Source organism: Pogoniulus pusillus, chromosome Z (assembly GCF_015220805.1).
Source record: "Pogoniulus pusillus isolate bPogPus1 chromosome Z, bPogPus1.pri, whole genome shotgun sequence".
Classification (NCBI taxonomy): Eukaryota; Metazoa; Chordata; class Aves; order Piciformes; family Lybiidae; genus Pogoniulus; species Pogoniulus pusillus.
Window position 1 is genome coordinate 58479831 of NC_087309.1, and position 22751 is coordinate 58502581.

The 22751-nt window shown below is 42.5% G+C and overlaps 1 protein-coding gene across 45 annotated transcripts in view; it reads right to left on the reverse strand.

Moving 5' to 3' along the window:
• Window positions 1-22751, reverse strand: part of PTPRD (protein tyrosine phosphatase receptor type D) — a 1747466-nt gene that overhangs the window by 1001242 nt on the left and 723473 nt on the right. For 43 of the 45 annotated variants that reach the window (XM_064140351.1, XM_064140349.1, XM_064140348.1 and 40 more), the window contains exon 6: window positions 17538-17586. The exons of the other annotated variants lie outside the window; for them this stretch is intronic. The gene's annotated coding sequence lies outside the window, so the exon portion shown is untranslated. The remainder of the gene's footprint in view (window positions 1-17537; window positions 17587-22751) is intronic. 45 annotated transcript variants of the gene reach the window in all.

The following is a 22751-nucleotide window of genomic DNA, read 5'->3' on the forward strand; positions in this document are numbered from 1 at the left end:
GTTTTTGGGCCGCGGACACTAGGACTAGCGAGTAGTCTCCATTCTTTGTTCAAGTTGCTAAAGGATTTTTATCAACCTCACAAGTGGTGAATTAAACTGCCAGACTCTCTAACAAAGACATTTTCTGAAACCTTTCAAAATTCCATTGTACACAGACATTCTGTGAAATAGTTCTGCTAACCGCAACCAAGAACTTGTGTGGGTAGTTGTAAATAAGTTTGGGGGAATTATTTTGCATATATTAATAAATATTTCATAACTTTTAAATCTGCCTCATTGCATTTTACCCCAAACTCAGATTTCAACTAGTCCCATTTACAACACCGCTCCCCCCCACAAGTCTGCAAGTTCAGCAAGTCTTTAGGTCCATTCAAGAGAGAGCTGTCAGTGGCACCCAGACCTGACTTCTCTCAGACTACACCACATCCTGACTTCCTGCTAGCTACCTTGAGATGGGAACACAGCAGCAGTTTGGCTTTTTCCCCTGTGCTGCTAAGGTGGTACCACCTCATGACTTTTGCCTCGTGGAAGCTGTGTGCCCAGGTGGCCAGGAGAGCCAGTGGCATCCTGGCCTGCATCAGGAATGGTGTGGTCAGCAGGAGCAGGGAGGTCATTCTGCCCCTGTACTCTGCACTGGTTAGACCACACCTTGAGTACTGCATTCAGTTCTGGGCCCCCCAGTTTAGGAAGGACATCGAAATGCTTGAGTGTGTCCAGAGAAGGGCGACGAGGCTGGTGAGAGGCCTCGAGCAGAAGCCCTATGAGGAGAGTCTGAGGGAGTTGGGATTGTTTAGTGTGGAGAAGAGGAGGCTCAGGGGTGACCTTATTGCTGTCTACAACTACCTGAAGGGTGGTTGTGGCCAGCAGGAGGTTGCTCTCTTCTCTCAGATGGCCAGCGCCAGAACAAGAGGACACAGCCTCAGGCTGCATCAGGGGAAATTTCGGCTCGAGGTGAGGAGAAAGTTCTTCACTGAGAGAGTCATTGGGCACTGGAATGGGCTGCCCGGGGAGGTGGTGGAGTCGCCGTCCCTGGGGCAGTTCAAGGCAAGGTTGAACGTGGCACTTGGTGCCATGGTGTAGCCTTGAGCTCTGTGGTAAAGGGTTGGACTTGATGATCTGTGAGGTCTCTTCCAACCTTGGTGATACTGTGATACTGTGATACTTTGACTTTGTTGGGTTTTTATTCACATGGGACTTTGCATGGATCAGCAACATAGATATAGCTTGCAGTTTCAGAGAGTGCCACAGAGAAATTCAGCAGGAATCATTGCTAAATTTCTACCTCATCTCTGTGAGTGAGATCTGTTCCCCAGGTTCTCTGCTCAGCCTGATTTTAAGTGGGATAAAGCCATGTTGTAGCTAAACCTTTTCCATTTTCAGACTTTCCTAAATTACTAAACTTGCCCATAAGCATCCTTGGAAAGATTTCTTGAGTGAATTAGAACCTGTAAATAAATTTTAACTAGTTCTGCACATAGCTTGGGGGTGAGGATTTTTGGGAAAATAAAAATAATTCTATTTTTATAATTCCTGCTTCAGCCAACTAATTACTAGCAAAATCACCTTGTAATTTGTCAATTCCACAGAAACTGTAAGCTTATATAAACAGATATTGACATGGTCTTTGAAGGCAAGGTAATAATTAGAAACTGCTTTCCCCCTTGTCTTGTAGCCTGACAACAATCAACAATAATTAAATTTATTTAGGTAGCTATGAATTGTCAGAGAAGTTTAAGGATACATCAGAAAATCAATCTAAGCTCAATTGCTGGTAAGTCCATTACTACTGATTTCTGGTGTGTCAAGAAAGGAGTATCTGTCACCCACTGAACAGTTTGAATAATGCAACTAGATAAATTATTTTTTAAAAAGCCTATTTAGCAATATTACATGATCATTCCTTTCTTGGCTGCCTTTATTTAGTTTCTAAGAAATCCTTAGCTTCTCGATTTTGCAGATCCACATAATAGACCTGTCTCATGGTCTGCAAATATATTACTCAGTGAAAACTATTCAAGTTTCTTTTAAAGAACAGGATATAACCACCCCTGCAAAACCCTGAGGATTATGGCATAGGTCTCTGGCATATGTGAGAAGGTATTTATTCCCACTCTATGTTTAGTTCCATCCACCCAGAAATTACTGTCAGTCTGTTTTTTCTTTTAAAAGTGATGTTAACTTTCAGTCTCCTCAAGGGAATGTATGACTATGGTGGATCCTTTTATGCCCCTTCAGGGAAACTTGTGTGCATGATTACCTCTGTGAAATGCTTGTACACCAGTGCTCATAGCATGAGGAATAAACATGAAGAACTAGAGATGTGGGTGTGATAACAGAGACATGGTGGGATAGCTTGCATGGCTGTGTTTTGGGGCACTCCAAATTCCTTCTTCCCCACTGCCTCCCCCACCCCCACCCATCTCCAGAGGATCAAATGAGGGAAGAAGGTATGAAAACCTGCTTTCCCCCTGCCTTGTGGGATTGAAGGGAGAATAGCAAAAGGTGCCTTTTTCACATGTGTACTAACTTGTGAGAAAGCCTGTGCTGGAATTGGCTGGTGATTGGCTGGCTTCTTCGTGCTCAGTATATATGATAAGTGCACACATTGTCTAGGAAAAATCATAGAGTGAGGAGAGAGGCATGCAGTCCCTGTCTTTACAGAGTTCCTGCTTTGCAGTTTTCCCATTTTGGACCATTCTCACTTTTGGATGGCTCCCACTTTTGCATGAATGCTGTTTTTGCACCATCCTGTGCAGTCGCACTCTTGCACAATTCACGCCAGCTTCCCACAATTCTGCAAGCTTGACAAGTCCTTAGGTCCAATTGAGAGAGCTGTCAGCAGCACCCAGACTTGGCTTCTCTCAGACCATACCTTGCAGCATGATTTCCTGCTTGCTACCCAAGCTGGATAGCTTGCCAGCAGTTTGGCTTTCCCCCATGTTACCTTATGGAAGCTGTGACACTTAGACTTTTGCCACATGTATCCACAACATGGATATAATTTGCAGTTTCAGAGGCTGCCAACAGAGAAATTCAGCAAGAGATCATCGCCTAATTCCTACCTCACCACCATGAGTAAAGTCTGCTGTTTCCCTTCGATTCTTTGCTCAGCCTAATTTATAAGTGGAGTAAAGCTTTGTTGTAGCTTAGCCTTTTCTATTTCCTGACTTTTCTAAATCACTAAACTTGCCCATAAGCATCCTTGTGAAGATTTCTCAAGTGAACTGAAGCCTGTAAATAGTCCTTATTTGTATATAGTTTGGCTGTGTGGTTTTTTGAAAATAAAAATAATTATATTTTTATAATTCCTGTCTTGGCTAATTGCTTCTCAACCATATCAGACTGGAATACTTTCATGGACAGATATGTACCTTTTTGGAAACAGATCAGCAAGGTGAGGTGGCCGAGTTGCTCTTTATGTAAGAAAAAATCTTGGTGTTTGGCTCCAAGATGGTTGTCACAGGCAGGGCTTTTGGTTCTTTGACCATGGCGGGTTTTATGACAGCAGGCCTGACACTAATATTTGGGAAAGGATTATCCAGCAAGGGGGAAATGGTTCTAGGACAAGAATTAGCAGGGCTCATTCATGGAGCTTTGAAGTAGATTCAGAGTGGGATGGGGTTGTAACTGGTTTTGCACCACTGGGGCAATGTTCTAGTAGTAATGAAGACCTGGAGGTTTCCCACCTGCCTAGGGTGGAATTATCACACTCAGCTCACTCTCTGAAATGCCTGTACACAAACATATGCAGAATAGGGAAAAAGCTCACATGACTGGAATGTGGTCATGGATGGCTATGTCCTTTTTAGGAAATACAGGTCAACAAAGCAAGGTGGTGGAGTTGCTCTTTATATGAGAGAGCAACTAGAATTTCATGAGTTCTGTCCAGTGTTGGATGAGAGGTGGGAGGCTAGAATGGATGATACTGTTGTGGGTGTCTACTACAGGCCACTTGACAGGGAGGAAATTGATGAGATGTGCTACAGGCAGCTGATAGAAGGTTTGCAATTACAGGAACTGGTTCTCATGTGAGTTTTAATTAGCTAGATATTTGCTGAAAAGCCTCCTCAGCCAGTCATCCACAGTCCAGGAGGTTCCTCCGGTGCACTGAACAACTTCTGGATGAACCAACTAGAAGAGGAGTGCTACTGGACCTGATACTCACAAACAAGGAGGGGCTTGTTGAAGTGGTGAAGGTTGAGGGCAGCCTTGGATGCAGTGACCATGAGACGGTGAAATTCAGGAACTTGTATGGTAGGAACATAATACCACGCAGGATCACAACTCTGGAATTCAGCAAGGCTAACTGACCCTTTACAGTAGCTGCTGGTGTAAATTCCATGAGACAGGACAATGGCATTCTGGGGTGCATGAAGTCAAGTGTGTCCAGCACACCTAAGGAGGTTCTCTGTCCTGGTGAGACCACACCTAGACTACCATGTCCACTTTTGGGTTCTCCAATTCAAAAGATACAGGCACCTCCTGGAGAGAGTTAAATGAGAGCCACAAGGATGACTGTGGGACTTGCGCACCTCTTCTGTGCACAAGACTGACCAAAGTGGGGCTGTTCAATCTTGAGAAGAGAAAGTGGAGAAGGTATTTTATCAATGTCTATAAATATCTGAAGGGTGGGTGTCAAGATATGAGGTGACTGTCTCTTTTTGGCAATGCCCAGTGGTAGGACAAGGAACAGCAGGAACAAGCTAGAACACAGGAGGTTCCACCTCAACACCAGGAAGCAATTCTTCATAGCGAGGTTGACGGAACACTGGAATAGGCTGCTCAGAGAGGTTGCAGAGTCTCCTTCTCTGGAGATTTTCAAAACAGAGTTGGATTCATTCTTGTGCTACCTGTCCTAGATGATCTTGCTTTGGCAGGGGGATTGGACTTGATGATCCCTGGAGGTCCCTTCAAACCACTAATATTCTGTAATTTGCTACTATTCATAAATTGATGGGTCTAGATGGGATGCACTTACAGGTGCTGAGGAAGCTGGTAGAAGTTGTCTCTAGGCCATTGTCCCTCTTCTTTGCTAAGTGCTGGGGAACAGAGAGGTGTCTGAGGACTAATGGAAAGCAAATTTCACTCCAGTTTTCAGAAGGGTCAAGAAGGAGGGTAACTATAGACCTGTCAGATTCACCTCCACCAAAGATGAGGGAATGACTTTTCTTTGACAATGTCTCTAGGCTTATCAAAGATAATCATTAGGAGCTGTCAATGTGATTTTACCAAGGGGAAGTAATTTTTAACCAACCTGATAGCCTTTTATGAGGCCACAATCATGTGGATAGATGATGGTAGTGCAGCAGATGTTCATTTTGTTTATCTTGATTTCAGCAAAACATTTGACACTCTCTTCCACAGTGTTTATCCCATAGATAAATTGAAGAAGTGTGGTCTGGATGATTGGGTAGTGAGGTGAATTTCAAACTCATTTAAGGAAAGAACCAGGAGTTGATACTGGACCAGTAATATTCAATACATTCATCAGCAACCTGGATGAGGACATAAGAGTGTACTGTCAGCAAGTTCACTGATGACACAAAATGTGGAGGAGTGGCTGGCATATCTGGAGGCTATGCTGCCATTCAAAGACAGGCTGGAGAGTTGGGTGGGGAGAAATTTAATGGAACTAAATAAGAGCAAGTATAGAACCTTGCATTTGACAAAGAACAACCCCATATACCAGTATAGGTTGCATACTGACTTGCTGAAGACCAGCGTAGGGGAAAAAGGACCTGGAGGTCCTGGTGGACAGAAGGAGGACTATGAGCCAGCAACATGCCCTTAAGGCCAAGAAGGCCAATGCCAGGGGTGTATCAGAAGCAGTGTGGCTAGTACTCCTCTCTCTCTGCTCTGTCCTGGTGGTGGTGTTTCCACTTCTGGGCCCCTCAGTTCAAGAAGGACCTCAAGGAACTGCTTGAAAGAGTCCAGCACAGAGCCACAAAGATGATTAAGGGAGTGAAACACCTCCCTTATGAGGAAATGCTGAGAAAGTTGGGTCTTTGAGGAGACTCAGGTATGACCCCTATTAACGTTTAAAGGACTAGTGTCAGGAAGATGGAGTCAGGACAAGGAGCAATGTGTGCAACCTGGAGTTTAGGAGATTCCACGTAAACATAAAGAATTTTTTTTTCACTGTGAGAGTGATAGAATACTGAAACAGGATGCCTAGATAGGTTGTAGAGTCTTCTTTTCTGGAGATATTAAAAACCCACCTAGATGTGTGTCCTGGAGTCTTGTATACCCCTAAATTCCTCTCCCTCTGTGGCTTGAAATGGGAGAGGAAAAGCCGTCTGGTTCCCACCTCCCCTCGCCTGCCCTGCAGGCGTGAAGTGGGTGAGCAAACGGTTCCTTCCTGCACGAGGAGTGCCCCGTGCAGTGCCCGCGCTGGAATTGGGCTGGGATTGGCTGTGCCCTTTTGCACCTAAGGAAGTGGTAACTTTGCTCTTTGTCTAGAGAGGGTATAAATATTGGGGGCTTCCCACTTTTGGGGTTCCCGCCTTGGAGTTTGTTCCTGCCTGGACGTTCATGCCTGCCTGAGAGTTCTTCCCCTCCCACCCCCCCACCCCCCCGACTCTCACCTGGCCTGGATACAGAAAGAGCTTCAAAGAACTACTTCACCCATTGACACCCTTTGTAAAGCCTAACGACCCTTAATGATCCACCTGCAGCTGTTGAAAAGGAACAGAGGGACAGGCTGCACGAGGAAGTCAGCCTGACCGTGAGTTATTTTGGCTCAGCTTTATTAGTAAGAAAACCGCTATTAATTAATAGCTAAAGCCTTTTCCAAGTTCTGACTTCCAAAATAGTCAGTTTATCGATGGCATCCCTGTAGATATTCTCAAGCAACTGAATCTGGTAATTAAACTAAATTAATCTTTGTATATATAGTTTTGGGGGCGGTTTTTTGGGAAAATAAAATAACTCTATTTTTGTAACAATCCCTGACTCGGCCACATTAATTCCCTGCCTCCACAACAACATGCTCCTATCCCATGTGACTTAATCTACAGATTTACTTTCAGGTAATCCAGAAGATGTCCAGGATATATGTGCATCTAACTCCTTTCATTATATATGTATATTTAATTCAGCAATTAATCTCTAAAGGAATATAAACAAAGGAATAGTACAAAAAATAATCTCCAATATAAGAGAGGACTAGTAAGAAGAAAGGAGTAAGAGAATAAGAATGTCTGGATTTGGACTTTGGCTTTGGTTTGTTGACTTTTTTGAGGGTTGAGTTTTTTTAATTTTGTTGTTTGGGACATTTTAAAATTCTTTTTAGTTTATAGAAAATATAAATATTTGGTATCAGAGGATAAATATGATATTGACATATGTGGTGGAAGGGCCAGATCGGCCCTAAATAAGTTCAAAACAAGTCCCTGTATGTCCAGGAGTTGCCCCATCTCTCCCTTTCTGGGGTCCAGAGGAAAGCAGGAAAAAGACAAAGGATCAGGCATCAGCTAGTCTGATAAACAAGGACTTGCCCGAACATCTTTTGTTCATGCCCACACCTTGTGGTAAAGAAGGTGCACACATCTGGCCTATGTTCACCTTGTGGAAGGCTCATGCCTTCAACAAATATGGTTTAGATCTGGCTTAAGGCCATTCCATTGGTATGGTATTGGCCTCATTTACTTCAAGTTGCCATTGGCCAAATTGATTTTCAGGTAAGTAATAAATACAGTCACAGTTGCAAACAGCTTGCCTTGTCTACCCGGAACTTTTGTAATGCCTCAGTTTACCTAGAAAAGAAGTACAAGTGCCAGGAGCATCACCTATAGGCAAGGAGTCTTTGCCAAACACTGCTCGGGACCATGGACAGCCTTGGTGCATCATAAGGAACCACTTGCTGAGTTCAAGCTCTTGGTTTTACCAAGAAGTCTCACCAGTAAGCAACAGCCAGCGAGACCATGCAGAAAAGGGTAAGCATCAGGACAGCTGAGCACTTGCTCCACACCCAGTCTTTGCCACAGCCTCTGCACTGAGAGTGAGTAGGCTACTGCCATGCCAAGACGCCGTGCTGCCTGCAAAACATGGCACCTTAATGCAAGCACTAGAGTCCTAGCCAGAACAAGTCATGGGAATTCTGCCTGAGAGTGGAAGAGCTGCTGCTGCACCCAGCCCAGTTTGACGACTGTGAGAAGACTAGCAGCAGGGAGGTCTACCTGTCTGCTAGCTGAGACCACCTGTGAGAGCCCATCAGCCATTACTGGTGGGTCCCTTCCATTACTGTGGAAGGGACCACCACACCCTACAACTACGTAAAGCTACAAAAGCAAGTTTACTCCAGCAGCCACCATGTGGATCAGCTTCACTTTGCTTTGTGTCTAACTTGGTACAGCACATACTGTATTCTCTGGATTATAAGCACAGTATCCCAGAATGATTCCGGAGATATTAAATTTGTGAGTAAACTAACTTTACTCCTATGAAGATAAAGCCACTTTGTAAAAGTTCTCTGTTTACTCTGTGCCTGCCTCTATTTGGCAGCAGTGAGCCTGTTGAGTCTCCCCTTACAAAGCAAACACCATATTGCACTGCAAATCTCTTTCCAAGTCTTACTGTTTTGCACTTTTCTGGTTTGCTTAGTCTTTAATATTGCCTATATACTGTACATATCCATGTAAGTATCTTTCATAACTGAAAAATGACCTTATAAATAAAGACAAGATTAAAAAAAAAATTGTTAACATCTGCCTACTTAGAGTTGCCCTTTTTAACATATTTTTTACAAGTCATTAAATCAGATATACTGCCTTTATTTAAACTTCTGTCTCAACAAAAAATACTTTAAAGTACAAGACCAAATGTTTCCCTTGGTTTAAATCACTTAAGAACTCCTTCATTCCTCAGAAGCTGGCTGTTCTAATTTCTGTTTCACTCACCTGCATCACTTTTATGTAGACAAATTGCAGACCAACCACAAGATCACAGCATGTCAGGCACTGGAAGAAACCTAAAGAGCTCAGGTCACAGAGGAATAGAATCATAGAATCATAGAATCAACCAGGTTGGAAGAGACTTCCAAGATCATCCAGTCCAACCTAGCACCCAGCCCTATCCAGTCAACTAGACCATGGCACTAAGTGTCTCATCCACTCTTTTCTTGAACACCTCCAGGGATGGTGACTCCACCACCTCCCTGGGGAGCCCATTCCAATGGCAGATCACTCTCTCTGTCAAGAACTTCCTCCTAACACCCAAGTATCCAAAGAAAGAGACTCCACAGCCTCTATGGCATTCTGGCCTGCATCAGGAACAGTGTGGCCAGTAGGACAAGGGAGGTTATTCTTGCGCTGTACTCATCACTGGTCAGGCCACACCTTGAGTACTGTGTCCAGTTCTGGGCTCCTCAATTCAAGAGAGATGTTGAGGTGCTGGAATGTGTCCAGACAAGGGTGACAAAGCTGGTGAGGGGCCTGGAACAGAAACCCTATGAGGAGAGACTGAGGGAGCTGAGGTTGTTTAGCCTGCAGAAGAAGAGGCTCAGGAGTGACCTTATTGCTGTCTACAACTACCTGAAGGGACATTGTAGCTAGGTTGGCCTCTTCTCCCAGGCAACCAGCAACAGAACAAGAGGACACGGTCTCAAGTTGTGCCAGGGGAAGTATAGGCTGGATGTTAGGAGGAATTTCTTGACAGAGGGAGTGATTTCCCTTTGGAATGGGCTGCCTGGGGAGGTGGTGGAGTCACCATCTCTGAAAGTGTACAAAAGAAAAGACTGGATGAGGCACTTAGTACCATGGTCTAGTTGACTGGATAGGTGTGGGTGCTAGGTTGGACTGGATGATTTTGGAGGTCTCTTCCAACGTGTTTGATTCTATGACTCTATGATTCTATGGGCAGCCTGTTCCAGTGCTCTGTGACCCTTACGGTAAAGAAGTTCCCCCTTGTGTTGAGCTGGAACCTCCTGTGCTGCAACTTACATCCATTGTTCCTTGTCTTATCACAGGGAGCAAGTGAGCAGACCCTGTCCCCTTCTCCTGACACCCAGCCCTCAGATATTTATAGACATTTATTAAATCTCCTCTCAGTCTTCTCTTCTCCAGACTAAAAAGCCCCCAGGTCCCTCAGCCTCTCTTCATAAGGCATGTGCTCCAGTCCTGTAATCATGTTTGTAGCCCTCCACTGGACCCTCTCCCGCACATCTCTCTTGAACTGGGGAGCCTAAAACTGAACGCAGTTCTCAAGATGAGGTCTCACCAAGGCAGAGTAAAGGGGAAAGAGAACCTCACTTGATCTGCTGGATACACTCTTCTTAATAGACCCCAGGATCCCATTGGCCTTCTTGGCCACAAGGGCACATTGCTGTCCCATGGACAACTTGTTATCCCTCAGGACTCCCAGGTCCCTCTCTACAGGGCTTCTCTCCAGCAGATCACCTCCTAGCCTGTACTGGTGCAGTTTATTATTTCTCTCTAGGTACAGGACTCTGCACTTGTCCTTGTTGAACATCATTTGGTTCCTCTTTGCCCAGCTCCCCAATCTGTTCAAACCTTGCCAGATGGCTGCACAGTCTTCAGCTGTATCAGCCAAGCCTCCCAGGTATAAAAGAACATCTATAGTTTACAAACATCGTCAAGGAGAAACTCATCTATAATTGACATAAATTGAACTTTCTCAATTTATGCAAGGAATCTATTAGACTATCTTTCTACTTGAACAAATCAGAAATATTACACCATTGGAAATTAGCCCATTTCCATATTGAAGCACTATTACCTGTATTTTTTAATTGCTTTCAGTTTGCTGAACTTAAGAGAGCCAATTTAAATGAATGATTTTTTCCCCCCTGGATTTTCCCATAGAAGTGTTTATTGTTATTTGGTATATTTTGACTATTTTAACTCATTTAAAAACTTATTTAGTAATAATTTCATTATATTAATTAATTAATTAATGCAGTTATGTATATTCGCAAACATAAAGAGTACATTGACATGTCACTGAAACACTAGTTCCTCAAAACATGAGCTTGTTTTTTAAACTTCTTTTGTTAAAAAAATAAAGCTTTATTATACATAATACACACACACTTTCTATATTTCTTCTACAACCAAGTACTATAAAATTTAGCAAGGCAGTTATCTTGACAATTAACAGGAACAGGCAGGAGGTTGTAGAATCTCCCTCTCTGGAGATATTCAAGACCTGCCTGGATGAGATCTAGTGTGGTCTGGTGTAAGTCATCCAACTCTGGCAAGGGAGGTGGGCTAGATGATCTTTTGATCGCTCATTATTAGGTTCAGACTCACCAGCACTGCTTATGCTTATTTGCTTATGGAGACAGTATCTCCTATAGTCTCCCAGCCAGCTGTGCACACTTGCACGCCACTGCGGTGACTTATCAGGACCAGATCCTGTATTGCCTGCCTTTACCTATGGAGCTCAGACTCCTCTACAACTGTGCACAGCTTGCATGCCCGCTGCCTGTCATTGTCTGGTAAGCACCATTGCCACCGAGTTACCAGGAAGCAGACTCTGAATTGTCTGCACACGATTGGCCTATGTAGCCAGCTTTACATCATGCTGAGACAGCACGACGTCCTGCCTGTGCACCTGAAGGTCCTGCCTAAGAATCCCTGGACAGAGCATCTGGAAGAAGCCAGCAGCACAAGGTCAGAGATTCTCCTTTCCTCAGAAACTGGGAGGAGACTATCCTTACCCCTGAAGCCAGGAGAATTCCAGCCTCAAAGTCCACAGACAAAGCTCCCCTGAAGTTTGGACATTAGTAATAGGCTGTGATGTAGCCCCGGAGGGTGACTGATAATTAATATGAATTGTAAGTGAATGCTTTAATGTCTATGTAATTCCTTTTGCCTCCTGCCGTACAGCAGAAAGAGCTTAGAGCCCACCAGCCGGGCAAATAGTATATAGACCCCAAGTGGCACTAAGACGCGGGGAAACTCCTCTCTCTGTTTATAGTTTGAATTGTTTGCTAGTTATTAATAAATTATGGTGTGGTATTAATCCTAGAGTGTCTTCATGACCGTGTAAGACCTTTTTAATATTAAATTCAGTGGTTGGGGATGGCGAGAGTTCAGAATATTGAGGTTAATAAATATATATTTTTATAGAATATTATTTTGCACCAGTTAATTTCTCCCCTCTGTCACAATCGGCACGGGCGGCAGAATATCCCTCCATCACAGCTTTGCACAGGAGTATAAGCAAGGCTTTGCACAGGAGTACAAGCTAGGCTTTGCACAGGAGGGACAGCTAGGCTTTGCCCAGGACGGACAGCTAGGCTTTGCACAGGAGTACAAGCTAGGCTTTGCACAGGAGGGACAGCTAGGCTTTGCACAGGAGTATAAGCTAGGCTTTGCACAGGAGGGACAGCTAGGCTTTGCACAGGACGGACAGCTAGGCTTTGCACAGGAGGGACAGCTATGCTTTGCACAGGATGGACAGCTAGGCTTTGCACGGGAGGGACAGCTAGGCCTTGCACAGGAGGGACAGCTAGGCTTTGCACAGGAGTACAAGCTAGGCTTTGCACAAGACGGACAGCTAAGCTTTGCACGGGAGGGACAGCTAGGCCTTGCACAGGACGGACAGCTAGGCTTTGCACAGGAGTATAAGCTAGGCTTTGCACAGGAGGGACAGCTAGGCTTTGCACAGGAGTATAAACTAGGCTTTGCACAGGAGGGACAGCTAGGCTTTGCACAGGACGGACAGCTAGGCTTTGCACAGGAGTATAAGCTAGGCTTTGCACAGGAGGGACAGCTAGGCTTTGCACAGGAGTATAAACTAGGCTTTGCACAGGAGGGACAGCTAGGCTTTGCACAGGACGGACAGCTAAGCTTTGCACAGGAGGGACAGCTAGGCCTTGCACAGGACGGACAGCTAGGCTTTGCACAGGAGTACAAGCTAGGCTTTGCACAGGAGGGACAGCTAGGCTTTGCACAGGAGTATAAACTAGGCTTTGCACAGGAGGGACAGCTAGGCTTTGCACAGGACGGACAGCTAGGCTTTGCACAGGAGTATAAGCTAGGCTTTGCACAGGAGGGACAGCCAGACTTTGCACAAGAACCTGAGCAGTGGAGTGCTTGGGGAAAAAAAATTAAAAAAAAAAATAGAAGGAAGTGACCTGAGCTAAGTCAGAGATGGGAATCCAGACAGAACTCTCCCATAAGAAGGCAAGGGGAACGGTTGCACGATACAGGGATGCAGCTGCAGGGAATATCTGAGCATGCTAGGAGTATTAAAAGATAGTTCCATGAACACTTGAATGCAGTGTGAGCAGATTAATGATCTGCTTTGTATGGTGGTAGAGCTTATGGAACAGGTGGATAGACTATTCAGAGAAGTGAAGAGGAAACAGATTTGTGGAGTTACACCAACCCATCAATTAGAAGAGCTCAACAGGAGCCAGTGAAACTTCATGCTTCCTATCAACTGGTAAAAAGAAAAGATGTGTTAGATAAGGTGGAATGGAGATGGGTGTCTTCTCTCAGAGGTAATAAAATTTCCTGCCATACCCCACTACCATTCCAAGTACCATTTCAGAACATGTATGATCCAGAAGGATCTTCTGGATCCAGAAGGGAAGAAAGAGAAGACTGAGGGAACAATCCATGTGTGGAGTCTTCTAATCACACTTCGTCTATTGGGAAAATCACAACCTCTCATACTAGAAAGAAAAGGAGGGTAGTAGTAGTAAGTGATTCCTTTCTAAGGGGAACAGAAGGCACCCATGCTCCCACAGGGAGCTTTGTTGCTTCCCTGGGGCCCAGGTATGGGACATCAGAAGGACACAACCTAAGCTAATTCAGGCTACTGACTATTACCCACAGCTGGTTATCCAGGCTGGTAGTGATGAGGTTGACAAGAAGGGTACTAAGGTAATTAAAAAGGAATTCAAGGCTCTGTGTCAATTAGTTGACGGGGCAGGAGCACAGGTGGTGTTCTGCTGAGTTCCTCCAGTGAAAGGAATGAATACTGAGGGAACAGGAGGACCCATGTTATCAATAAATAGCTCAAGGTCTGATGCCACCAGAGAATTTTGGGTTATTTGATGATGGGGCAACTCTCACTGCACATAGCCCTCTAAACCCAGATGGGCCTCACCTATCTATTAAGGGCAAAAGGATCATAGCCCATACGTTGGCGAGGCTTATTAACTTATTAACTTTAAACTAGATTTGAAGTGGTGCAAGGTTGAAATAGGTGATCCAGAGGGCAGAATAAGGGTGTAGTCAGGCCTTCTTGTGACAAGCTGGGGGAGGGTACACCATGGCTGGATGGAAAGGTGGCTAGCAAGAGCCTTCAGCCCATTGCCCAGCAATACAGCAGGAACACAGTGAAACAGTCTCATAGAGTCTCCCACTCTGTCAGGGTAAAATCAGCTTGCTCAGCTCAGTCCCTGAAATGCCTGGACACCAATGCACATAGCATGGGGAAGAAACAGGAGTTAGAAGCCCAGATGCTCTCATTTGGTTATGATGTGGTGGCAATTACAGAGACCTGGTGGGATAGCTCACATGACTGGAACGTGATCATAGATGGCTGTGCCCTCTTTAGGGAAGCCAGATCAACAAAGATAAGTGGTGGAGTTGCTCTCTATGTGTAGAAGCAACTAGAATATATTGAGTTCTGCCTAGGGGGGAAGAGGAGCAAGTAGGGAATTTGTGGGTACAAAAAAAAAGGGATGGACAGCAGAGCTGATACAGTTGTGGGTGTTTGTTACAGGCCACCTGATCAGAATGAGGAAGTTGATGAGGCTTTCTACAGACAGCTGGCAGCTGCTTCTCAATCACAGGCCTTGGTTCTCATGGGGGATTTTAATTACTCAGACATTTGCTGGAAGGCCTACTCAGCTAGTCAGCCACAGTCCAGGAGCTTCCTCCAGTGCATCAAGGATAACTTTATGATGCAAATGGTGGAGGAGCCAACTAGAAAAGCAGTGCTGCTAGACGTGATACTCACCAACAAGGAGGGTCTGATTGAAGCAGTGAAGGTTGAGGGTAGCCTTGGCTGCAGCAATCATAAGAGGGTGGAGTTCAGGATCTTGAGTGGTAAGAACAGAATATCTAGCAGGATCACAGCTCTGTATTTCAGCAAGGCCAACTTTGGTCTCTTCAAGAAATTACTAGGGGAAATAGCATAGGACAGAGTACTACAAGACCAAAGAGCCCATGATAGTTGGTTAACATTCAAGAAATACTTCTTCCAAGGTCAGGATCAGAGTATTCCAGTGAGTAGGAAATCAAACATGGGAGTCAGGGGACCTGCATGGTTAAGTAGGAAGCTGCTGAACAAAATCAAGTGGAAGAAGGTGCTGGCCACCTGGAAAAAAGCATAAGATGGTTGCCAGAGGAAGTAGGAAGGCCAGTAGGAAGGCTAAGGCCTCCTTGGAATTCAATCTTGCGAGACAGGCCAAAGACAACAGAAAGGGCTTCTTAAAATATATTCCAGGAAGAACCAATACTAGAGGCAGTATAGGCCCACTGCTGAATGGAATGAGTGCCTTGGTGATGGAGGATGTGGATAAGGCAGAGCTACTGAATGCCTTCTAAGTCTCCATCTATACTTAGGAGCCCCACACCCCTGAGGCCACAGAGATTGGATGATAGTTGACTAAATATGAGTTGGCAATGCATTCAGGTGACCAAGAAAGCCAGCGGTATCCTAGCTTGTATTAGAAACACTGTGACCAGCAGGAACAGGAAGATGATCATCCCCCTGTACACAGCACTGGTGAGGCCACATATCGAGTACTCTGTTCAGTTCTGGGCCACTCACTACCAGAGAAACATGTTGGTGCTGGAGTGTATTTTGAGAAAGGCAACAAGGATGGTGAAGTGCCTGGATCACGTGGCCTATGAGGAGTGTCTAAGGGAGCTGGCATTGTTCCATCTAGAGAAGAGGAGGCAGAGAGGGAGACTTCACTGCTTACATACAACTACCTGAAGGGAGATTGGAGTGAGGAGGGAGGCAGCCTCTTCTCCTTGGTAGCACATGACAGAACTAGAGGAAATGGTTTCAGGCTGTACTAGGGGAGGCTCAAACTGGATATTAGGAAATATTTCTTCACAGAGAGAGTTCTCAAACATTGGAATGGTGTGCCCAGGGCAGTGGTGGTATCACCATTCCTGAAGGTGTTTAAGCATCATGTGAACCTGGCATTTAGGGACATGATATATTGTTGACCTTTCAATGCTGGGTCGAGGGTTGGACTGGATAGTCTTTGACTTCTCTTCCAACCAGATGTTTTCTGTGATTCTATGATCTCCAAATAAGCTACTACAAAGAAGATTCTACAACTGTGCTGTGCAGCATGTGGGAAAGTAATAGTCTGCTCCTCAAGGACTATGAGTAAAAGAGCAAGAAAGAATCTCATGGAAAACAAAAAGAAACAGAATGCAAACAAAGTCCACCTGACCTGAGCAAATATGAGAAAACATTTTATGAGAGTCTTTTTAAATGATGCTACAAAATTCTCAATTTCAGGCTTGCAAAGTAGCTTTCAAAACAGAAATACGCTTCAAAGATCAAAGGTTATATCTCATTACAAACAAAAGTGACAGAGGTAAATACATACCCTTTCTGCCATGATGCATTCTCAAGTCCTGTCTCCATACAATGAGTAGAATCACAAAACAAAGCTGAGAGATCTGTTTTCCTGGGCTTAGGTTTCTGCTGTCTAGGAGTGTTGTCTTCTGCACATGTGTGCAGCGTACAACAGCTATTTGTGTTTTACAAATGAGATTTCCTCTTGAGTTTGACCTCAGTTGCATGCTAATCATATTGTCCCTTTTTATATAATGAGCACTCTAATTTATTATATTTAATATCATGAAACAAGCTCAGAACACAGGAGAATACTTTAGTAACCTGTTTAAACTTGTTTATCTCAATAGCTTTATAACATTAATTATGAAATTATCTCAGCAACATGCCAAAAATCAACCTGCTTCATTCAAAATACTTCTCACTAAACACAATTAAAAAAAAAAAGAAAAAAACAGGAGCAAAGAAAATTTGCCATAATTCCAGTTTTATTTGTAAAAAACATATTCCTTTTTTCTCACTCCTCCAAAACTGTTGTATTAAATTTCTGTTAGTAGGAAACAATTTCAATTATACTGACAACATGGTAGTTTTACTATCTGCTGCTGCTTGAATTTTATTAATTTCAAAAAAATGGCTTCTTGCAAGGGATTTAATGTACAAAAATGCGATATGTCATTCTTACAGATCATTACATATTTGGTTCCTTTTATCTCTCTCACTTTTGAATTAAGTCAGCTCTTGTATTTGTTGTCTATGTTAATGGTAGTCCAAAAATTCAACATGGTCACATCACACATATAGCATCGAAGTACAGATGTTACAAGATCCCTTCAGTCACACTATGCTAAGACAAGTAAATCAACAAATGAAAAATGTTGGGTTTTTTTTTCCCTAACAATCTATTTCCTTAGGAAAAAAAAAAAAGATACAATAAATCTGGTATTATCACAGACTGGACAAAATATTATTCTGGAATACAGCTATTCACAGAATCATGGAAAAAAATTACTCACCAAGAACTTGCAGGTTTGTGATTCAATCAAAAAATCTCTGTCCTGAGATCTAAGAAAAATAAAGCAAAAGCTTGCTATTACTACTACTGACAACAGATGATTAATCAATGGATATGCAGCAAACCAAGTAAATGATAGTTCAATCATTGAGAATAATTAATATACATGTATATCACAGTAAAATCGATTGACTGAATTCTTTAACAGTACGATTCTAAAGAAGAGCATTTTATGCCAGAAAAGCAGCCTTTCTCTCACCAAAAGCCTAAACAAACAAGAAAAAAAACCCCTAAACTTCCAGATGTGTTCAGCCTTCCTTTCTTCACCTACTAACAGTGGGTTAATATTATAAAGCTCTATCCTAGACCTGAGAATTTATATTTCCACAGAGACTGATAAACACAGGAGATACTTGAAGTTCAGACTGCACACCAGAGTAATTCAAGTTAGGATAGAAGTTTCTTTGACCATAAATAACTCTTTTTTTTTTTTCTTAATATATTACTTTAATGCTCAGAAGATATGTATGTACAAAAAAAAAAAAAAACCACACACACACACAAAAAACCAAAACAACAAAACAAATCAAACAATTAAACAAATCAAACAATTAAACAAATCAATCAAACAAACAAAGTCCCTGACTGCATTATAAGATTTGGAATTCAAAACAGTCAAAATAATAAGAGATGATATACATTTTGGATTTGAAAGGGACCAGAATGATCTGTGATAGTTGATGAAACCACATTGGAGTAAAAGCAACAAAGGATCTAACTAGAGGTGGATATTCATAAATCAGGGGATGTGAAAATGGGATTTCTTCTATAAAACCAGAGGAAGAAAACAGATTAGTAGAGCAAATTTTCTTTATGATCATCAAATACAAATGATTTATTGTTGAATTACCATTTAGTTCATGGACCTGGATACATTTCTATATAATTGCTAAGATTCGTTATATTTATCAATACTATAACCATAGTGATTTCATTAATAAGGCTTGAGGTTACCCATTAGCTAAATAACAACAATCTAAATTGAATTTTCTGCAGCAAATTAGTTTCCAATTTTTTATCTACAGGCTTTTTTCTCATTCTAGTAAAGCATTAATGAAGATTAATGCTCAAATTTTAAATCTGGAAAATAAATATTAGAAAATACCTAAAGTAAAAATACACCAATTTGAATAAGAAGCATGCATAGAAAAAAATAATTCATAAACATATCATGACATTTATTTTAGCTTCTTTGTAATGATAATTAACATACAGAAGATGATTAATAAAAGCTATAGTGATAATCTGTGTACTTTGGAGGAAGTATGTATGTCTCTGCAATTTTTTTTTTTCCTTAAAGGTTTTTACTTATTCATTTGGGGAGGTTGTTGCTCTTTGCTAGTCTGAAGTCTTTTCCATGGATGAAAGAATGACTTTTTTTTTCCCCCCAGAGTGTCTTAGACATGTTCATAAAAGGATCTGGTATTTGGTATTTTTTAATTGAAAAAAAAATGTTCAAATTATTTTCGTTTTTCAAGTTTCTAACAAATGTATTGAGCAGGACATTTAAAAGTGGAAATTCACATGAGTCCAACAGAAAATTGGCAATGTTTCTTACACAAAGATCTCAAAATTTCCATCATAATAATGGATTTAATTTTAGTTGTCTTGAACTGCTGAGCAGTCTGTTCTGTCACTGAAGAAATCTATTCTTTTTGTAGTGGGTAAAATAAACAAATTATAAAACAACACAACAAAACTCCCATCCTTGAATTTTAATTTATTCTTATTCCTCCAAATACATTTTCACAGGACATTCTTTTATATTTTGTAGTTTTTTGTATTTTGTAGTTTTCTTCCCTTTCAATTTCTGATTAAAGGAGCAGTATATAATTACTAACAGAAGTATCACAGTACAAGTGAAAAAAATCCTCCTAAGACAAACATAGTTTGCAAAGGGTTAGCCCAAGTGATTCTAAATTAATCTATGTCTCACAATGTCTGTTTTGTTGGTTTTTTTTCCTCTGCATGGTAATTATGCTAGAATATTTTTCTATGGTTTCAACACAATGAAATAAAGTTACATGGGATTGAAATTGGGCACAAAAACTTAACTCTTATCATCTTCAATTAAGAGAGCCAGTCCATCCTTACATACAAAACTTCCAACTGCTTTAAACCAGGAAATTTTAGATTAATATTCCTCAAGCATTATCTGAGTTCTGTTGTGAACTAAAATAGTGATGTATAAAAGTCATTAATTCTTTCTAACCCCTAACTTTCCTGCTTCATAAAATCAACGCTGTTCTGTTCAACCCCCCTCATCTACTTTGAGAAGTTCAGATGAAAATTCTTGGGGTTTTTGTTTGTTTGGCCTTTTTTTGTTTTGCTTTGTTTGCTTGTTGTTTTCTTTTAAGTAATAATTACTTAAGAAAAAGAAAATCTCAATAAGGTAGTACATTATATTATATTGTCACCAAAGTTATGCTTTGGAGAGAATACAAATGCTACCTCTTGAAAGAAATTTGGTTGTATTTTCAGCAAACAGTGATGTGTTCTTTGAGTTCACAAACTTGCACAATCCAAGGCATTATTCAGCAACACTGTGGGGCTTAGCTAGCTCCCGCTTTTGTAGAAGGCTTCTTCTACTATTGCTAATTAATTTAAGGCTTCGTTTTCCTGAATTTCCTCTTTTGTCTACAATTCTCACAACTTTAGAAAACATTCAGGAGGCTATTATCCTGTGGAAATACTATATTTTGTAGACATCGCTTAATTAAAGGTTACTAATAAGAATGATCAATAACTAAGCAGACTACTGCGTTTTCAAGCTCCTTCTATAACATCTTTTATTTAAAGGCATACACCAGGCAGTAGCACAGTAGCAACTACTATATAATACTCTGGGTAAAATTAGTTTACCTTTCTTTCAATGGGTGTAAAAAAGAAAAAGGAATTTAAACTGTGCTTCCAATGGTCTTGAAATGCTGGTAGCGCAATGGCTTAGACTCATACAATTATAAAATCAGCCAGGTTCAAGAGACCTCCAAGATCATCAATATGTTGTGGAGGGCCTGTAGGCCCAAAAATAGGCTTACATATACCTTGCCCTGCCTGAACATGCTTTTCTGCCCATAACCAGAGGTAAACACATTAAACGGATAAAAGGGGCACAATAGGCCTGATGCCATAAAGCCTGGTCTGCCAGGATCCCTGGTTGTAAACATGTTGTGTAAGCCCACACACACCCAGCTTGTGCCTGCCTGGTGCTAGGCCCATGTGATCACCATATTTGGACAATGAAGGCCTGTGATTTTGCCTATTATGGTAAGGTAGGTCTGATTGCCAATCTGAGTGGTCGTTCTAGTGACCAAGGGGCCATTAATCTTGGCCCACATTTATTAAATAGGGGTACACAGGTAAACAACGTGCTCAGACTCTCACGATGGCTCAGACTCCTCTGCCTGTGTACTTACTTGCAGAGCTCACTTAAGCCTGTCTATATATATATGTGGAGCCCGTAGTCTCCCAGCCATCTGTGCACACTTGCATGCCACTGTGTTATCAGGACCAGATTGCTTGCCTTTACCTATGGAGCGCAGACTCCTGAGCAACTGTGAACACCTTGCACACCTGCTGCCTTATTATTGCCTAGTAAGTGCCGTTGCCGCCAAGTTACCGGGAAGCAGACTCTGAATCATCTGCATGCGATTGGCCTGATTGGCCAGCGTTAGATTGTGCTGAGACAGCATGGCATCCTCCCTCTGCACCTGAGGTCCTGCCTAGGAATCTCTGGACAGTGCATCCAGAAGAAATCAGCAGCATAAGGTCAGAGACTATTTCCCCAGAAACCAGAGGATGCCAGCCACAAAGTCCATGGGCAAAGGCTCCCCTGAAGTCTGGACACTAGGCACAGGCTGTGATGTAGCCTCGGGTGGTGATTATTGATTAATAAGAATTGTAAGAATTGTAACTTTAATGCCTCTGTAATATGTGTTTTCTCCACCATAGAGCAGAAACAGTTTCCAGCCCACTCTGCTGGGCAAACAGTATATAGACCCCAAGCAGCAGTTAGCCGCGGGGAAAAATCCTCTCTCTGTTTATAGTTTGAATATTTGCTAGTTATTAATAAGTTATAGTGTGGTATTAATCCTAGAATGTTTTCATTACCTTGTAGAATCCTTTTAATATTAATATACAGTCGTTGGGAGTAGTGAGAGTTCAGAATATTGAGTTTAATAAATATACATTTTTATAGAATATTATCTCGCACCAATTAATTTCTACCTGCTGCCAAAATCAGCATAGGCGGCAGAATACCCCTTTGTGACACCAGTCCAACCTAGACCCAGCCCTGTCAACTAGACCATGGCACTAAGTGTCTCATCCAGTCTTTCTTGAACACCTCCAGAGACAGTGACTCTACCACCTCCTTGGCAGCCCATTCCAATGGCAAATCACTCTCTCTGGGAAGAGCTTCCTCCTGACGTCCAGCCTATACCACCCCCAGCACAATTTGAGACTGTGTCTCCTTGTTGTCTTGCCAGTCTCTGGATGCATTTCAATATCTGAACACCTCTCTTGAATTGAGAGATCCAGAACTGGACACAGTACTCAAGGTGTGGCCAGACCAGTGTTGTGTACAGGGGAAGAATAACCTCCCTTGTCCTACTGGCCACACTCTTTCTGATACAATCCAGGATGCCACTGGCTCTCCTGGCCACCTGGGCACACTGCTGGCTCATCTTCAGCCTACTATCTACCAGTATCACCCGGTCCCTTTCTTCCTGGCTGATTTCCAGCCACTCTGTCCCTAGCCTGCAGTACTGCTTAGGTTTCTTGTTGTGACCAAAATGTAGAACGCTGCATTTGGCCTTATTAAATCTCATCCCCTTGGCCTCTTTCCATCCATCCAGCCTGTCAAGGTCCCTCTGCAGGACTCTCTTACCCTCTAAAGGATTGACACCTGCTCCTAGCTTGGTGTCATCTGCAAACTCCCCTACTTTAATTATAAAGATTTCCAAGACAGTTTCATGTATGCATTCAAAAAGCATATATTATCACCTTGCTTCCATTAATTCTTATTTCCTTCTGCTAAAGTGTGGGCCCATAAAGAATCCAACAAATCAGAGCTGATGGTGTAGCTAAGTGATAGTCGGCCATGGAACAGAGGCAGAGATACCTATCATGTTATAGTGAGAGCACAGATTAAGGA